A 5,869-nucleotide genomic window follows, 5' to 3' on the forward strand; every position below is an offset into this window, starting at 1 on the left:
GTCTGTCTGCCTTTCTGTCTGTCTGTCTGTCTGTCTGTCTGTCTATCTGTCTGTCTGTCTGTCTGTCTGTCTGTCTGTCTGTCTGTCTGCCTTTCTGTCTGTCCGCCCGTCCGTCCGTCCTTTCGTCCATCCGTTCATCCGCCTGCTCCTATCACACTAGACCGCCCATCATACAAATAGGCGGTCGCATACAAAGCGGTGACGTACAAGAGACGGCCAGACCCACGGGTTTAGGAGCTTCATAAGTGGGAATTTTGTTGAAGCGCACTAAAGAAACAGACTTGTCAAGAGAAGCTGGTGCAAATGATATCCTTGTCAGCCTGTACTGTCCGTCTGGTTTTTAGTACGCTTCAACAAAAATTTTCAATTATTAACCTGACCCAACTGGCCCAACTTGCCATCTTGCTTTAGGAGCTTTGATCGTTCCTAAAGACACGCAAGTTTTCGCGAATATAATAAAGACGTACAGAAAGAAATTTTAGACGGTGAGCATGTGTGTCGTAAAACTAATATATACACAAAAAAGGCTTGTTGCTGTCTGAAATGATGGGTCACTTCAGTAAAATGGGTAATACACTACCCATTTTTCTGCATGTGACCGCAGAAGAGACACGAACTTAACACTGAAGTTCGACAGGGGAAGCATGAGCTCGTGTATGTCAGTTCGCGTTTTCTTTTTAGGATTGAAGTTTCTAAAGCCGTGTGTTTTTTTCATCTATTGTGTATTTTTGGTAGTACGTGACGGCCTTGTTGTATGAGGCGCGCATAGTGTGATAGCAAGTGGACGGGTGGACGGACGGACGGATGGACAGACAGACAGACAGACAGACAGACGCACGGAACACTCAACAAATGGCAGGAGTAGTTGGGGGAAGCGCGGTCACCGAAGAAGCGTCCTTGTGGAAAAGGTCGGGAGTGTGTGAAGAAGCAGTAGCATTTTTACGTGAGTGTGTTGCGAAAAGTGGTTCGAGATTCCTCAAGAAATAAGAAATTTTAACAATAACCAGCGTTAGGCAACGTTACAATGTCTAAGAAAGGATAACTACTTTGTCCACAGCGATGGCGCGCAGGTACCTGAACGACATTTGCTTTCAGCTCATACAATGCTCTCGACACGTACTTCTCAAGGAATGCACCTTTTGAAGTTTCGCCACCGGTACTTGCGCAGTTACAACGTCAAAATGGAAGAAGTAGGAATAAACGTTTATCATTCGAAACAGTAGATGGGTGCTAATCCTGCATCACACTTAGGTGACCAGTCTGCTTATTTCAAGAACCCTGCGGCTCTCAGTGCCTCCCAGGCCCTGCAGATTAGACCTATATGTTGGCATAGGTCCTCTAACACGAGCTTTGCCGCTGCCGTTTTGAGAAGCTTTTCGCTTTCGTGACTGGTAATGATGAAGCACAGAAAAACGTAGCTCGAATGGCGCACAACGAGCGTGCGATTGTGCTTAGCAATTATCTACTTGTACAAAATGCCAGGGGTAACCACTTATGACTTTCTGAATTATTGTTGTCATTAACGTTTAGTTAAACGGAGTGGTGGACCTCATCAAACCGGAATCACGGGGTGCCCGTGGAACCCATTTACTCAGGTGAAACACTACCGAAGGTGCCGTAGAGATGTTTATTTATTTTCTGTCGTTTCGTTCCTTTTAAACTGTGTTGGTTTAAAATAACGTTGTTAATACTAATCTACCATCGTGATGATAGGGACTTTTAACTGACCGTATTGGCCTCCCGCTCCGCTCAGCCAGTCGGTGGTTGTGCAACTGCTCAAGCGCTATACGATAAGGCGCTGGGCGTGTGAACGGACCGTCGTAGCGAACGAAACATCACGTGACGCGAGGAGAAACAACGAAAATGTTAGCCTCCTGTGCCGCGAATACACGCTGCTCGGGAAACGCAGTGGTTGTTCGGCAAACACGCAAGCACCGATGGCACTTCAAGGCACACAATTATCTGTGGCTCTTTCGAAAATTCGTCGGAGTCAATCTCTTCGAGAATCTGTGCATATGGGGCGAAGTTCCACGACACAATCTAGAGCTGACATTTGGGACCACTTGGTATTTCTGTCAAATGGACTTCGTGAATATTCGATAGTATGTAACCGTCAATCTTCGGTTTTATGTAACATCAGTAACAATGTAGTATTCAACAGCAGCCACTCTGCCACCTATTCAGAAAAGCTTTTTGCTTCGATTTGCCACAAGACAATCCGGTGAACGCGCTACCTCAGGGCAGGGCGTCTGAAACGTGTTTGGACAGTCTTGAAGGCTTCGATTGTAGTCGAGCTCAAGAGAAAGTGACAGAAAAATTGAAACATTCGGTGTATCCCACGTACCTGCGAATCGACGTTATGCGAAGCATGCGGAGTGAAGGTGGCCATGTTGCAATTTTTTCATTCAGCGACACGCCAAGAAATGACGCTTAATATATGTACAAAAATGCACGCAAAGACATAGGTTGAAAAGTTGCAGATGTTTATACAACCAGTTGTTGGTACTTGCGCAATGATGCCAACTGTAAAATGCGTATAAGCAACCACAGAAGCTGATATGAAGCGCTGATGCTCGCGAGAATGCTGGCCCTGGACACTGCTACATAAATCAACTTCAGCGCATGGAAACTAACCACAATGGACAATAACCCGACGTGATCCCTGTATCAAAGGGGCACATGTGTAATGTTTATAAAATTGGGCAGGCAGAACCGCAACCACTAATGACGTTTCACGAAGATTAGCGTTTGTTTGAAGAGTAGTTTTGAGACCTGGTGTAGCTCTGTGGTAAAATGCTTCATTACCACGCAGAATGCTTGGATTGAATTCCAGCTGGGACACTGATATTTATTTATATCATTTATTTCAATTATCGTACCCTCAGGGCTGAAGCATTCCAGTGTGGAGTAGTTAAAAACAGTATTACATAAAAATAATGATGAACAACAAAATAATATGCGATACAAAAAATAATATACCAAAAATCATGAACCACAGCCACAGAATATACATAAACTAAAACAAATAATTACTATTAGTTAAAACTGTCCAAAAAATTTGTTGCTTAGTAATGTCTGCGGTGAGAGCAGGAAGGTAGTTCTTGTCTTCGCAAGTCCTACGAAGAAATGAATTACGGAAAATGTATGTCCTGCAAAAAATAAGAGCTACCTTATATGAGTGACGAATGCGTAACGATACAAACTGCGGAGGTGAAACGAAGTCAATGCGTAAAGAACGATGACGAAATCTGCAATGATAGAGACACAAACGGAACATTTTATGGCGGGATGATAATAATTGTAGCTCAAGGCTCCCCTTCAAGTTAATAAAACTTGCGGTTCATGCATAGTTAGACCTAATAAATCGTGTTGAATTGTTTTTATTCATTTCAAGTGAGTAAAGAAGGTTATCACACAATGGGTCCCAGGCGGAGGCGGCCTATTCAAGCTTTGAGCGAATTAGTGCTTTGCACAGTAAAAGTTTGACAGCTGAAGGAACACGGGAAAACTTTCTTCTAAGGTAATCGAGTGCTTTGTTAACGCTATAGAGTATGAATTCAATGTTTTCATTCTACGTTAGTTTCTATGATATAGTTAAACCGAGCTATCTGTAAGATGACACTGCTTCAAGAAGAAAGTTGTCAAAAATATATGAAACTTTCATGTTAGTTGCTTGAGTTACGCGGGTCGCCTTGCAATTTGTAGTGATTAATTCCATGCACCAATTTTCACACCATTGGGATACTGTGTTTAAATAAGATTGTAATATAGTAGAGTCATGAGGGCTAGTTATTTCACAAATTAAGACACAGTCATCTGCGAACAAGTTAATAAGATACGAGACACAAGAAGTTAAATCATTAATATAAAGTATAAAGAGGAAAAGGCTGAGTATTTATACTTGTGTCACACCTGAGGAAACAGGAGTCGGAGGACAGTCAGTATTGTTAGCAGAGACTAAGTGAGGAGGATTCTTTAAAAAACGTTCAAGCCATGCAAGGAGTTTAGAATTCAAATCAAGTAACTGTAATTTGTCCAAAAGCAGGTTAAGAGACACTTCGTCAAAGGCGATCGAAAAATCTAAAAGTATACAGTCAATAAGAGATGAACAATCTAAGACTACATGAAGATGACGAGCAAGTCACACAAGTTGCGTTTCACACGAGAACGTCTGATGGAAACCATGTTGTGAAAATGAAAAAAATGAATTTGAATCAAGAAAAAATAGAAGATTCCAACACAAAATAAGCTCTATATATTTACATGAAAGACTCATAAGAGAAATGGGGCGATAATTTAAAGGCGAATGCTTGTCGCCAGACTTGTGAAGAGGAATCACCCTTGAAATCTTCCAGTCAGTGAAAAAAGAGCTCTTCATTCGTCGTGTCGGTGCTATCGATGTCGGATAGTTCTGACGTTCCCACTTTGATATTGCCCATTGTGTGTTCTCGTCGTTCCTAAGTAGGTACTAATGGTGCCATACATTGACAGACTTGGAGCACTTCCGCTGATACTTTCTTCTGCTCATGCGGAACAAGTCTATTCCATCGGCGGATTGAGAGTGCTCCGTGTATGTTCCATTGGCAGACGTGCAGCAGCTTCGTCGCGAAATTCACTCTAAGGAACAACTTTATCTGTTCCACTAAACTTGCCGGATTTGACCTGAAGACGCAAGCGCCCCGTGCATTTAAAGAATGCGAACTTTTCGTGGACCAAGAGATGCCGGTAACGTCGGTTGGACCACGCGTCGGAGCTCACGTTTTGCTAGCTTAGCGTCGCTGCGCGCAGCATGCTCATTCATACAACAACAGAGATGCCCACATCGCATTCAATTCTAACCCTGCAATTTGCTTCAGAGGGACTGCGTGTATTCTACTGGTAGATTTCAGTCAGCTGCCCTCCGCCACAGTAGATTGCTCCGGCGCAGAGTTCGTCAGCCACGCCACTGGGTGAAATCATAAGTGTCTATCACCTGTGGCACATAACCGTCCCCGGGTATGTGCCACTGTCTGGCGGGAAGTGTTTGGCGACGTACGCGAGGAGAACGTGACATTATTCATGTTTTGACCAACGCGTCATATTCGTCAAACCATCTCACCCTCACACGTTAATATTGGTTCACGCCAAGTTAACGGGGTGACCACTAAAGCATGCGGATATATATATATATATATATATATATATATATATATATATATATATAAATATATATATATATATATATATATATATATATAAGGGAAAGAAGTGTATACCTAAGGGCTCGTTTTTCCGTGTTTTAACACAATATTAATGAGATATAACAGACAGTAATGCCAAGGAATGTACAGGGGAAGTTATGAAACCAATGGAATGTAAATAAGAAGAACGAAAAGTGGATGAAAAAATTACCAACTGTGAGCAGGAATCGAACCTACGACCTTCGAATTACGCGTTCGATGCTCTAACCACTGAGCTATCACAGCGGCCCTCCCTCCATCCACTTTTTTGGGTTTATCTGTGAATTTAGAAGTAGGAGCGACAGTCAGCGCCATCTATAGGCCAAACAACGAGTGTGAAAACACTCTTATGCGCATGTTTGGCGTCACGTAGCACGTGAACTTATTATGAGCGGGCAGCTGATTAATTGTCCCTCTTATACAACCTAAACACACATTCCTTGGCATTACTGTCTGTTATATCTCATATATATATATATATATATATAGATAGATAGATAGATAGATAGATAGATAGATAGATAGATAGATAGATGGATAAATAGATAAATAGATACGCTCGAATTCGCCGAAAAAGGCCTAAAAATGCTTCGCATTGAAAAACGCTGATTGGTCAAATAGTAAATAAACTGACACTCTTTTAAAACAAA

General features: G+C 42.2%; 1 non-coding gene across 1 annotated transcript; it reads right to left on the minus strand.

The window, feature by feature from the left end:
* Positions 1–5,392: 5,392 nt before the first annotated feature.
* On the minus strand, positions 5,393–5,465 carry TRNAT-CGU (transfer RNA threonine (anticodon CGU)). The gene has a single exon. It is a non-coding gene; the product is annotated as a tRNA-Thr (tRNA).
* Between the last annotated feature and the right edge of the window lie 404 nt (positions 5,466–5,869).

The sequence above is a fragment of the Rhipicephalus microplus genome, chromosome 7 (genome assembly GCF_043290135.1).
Source record: "Rhipicephalus microplus isolate Deutch F79 chromosome 7, USDA_Rmic, whole genome shotgun sequence".
In the NCBI taxonomy this organism is placed as follows: domain Eukaryota; kingdom Metazoa; phylum Arthropoda; class Arachnida; order Ixodida; family Ixodidae; genus Rhipicephalus; species Rhipicephalus microplus.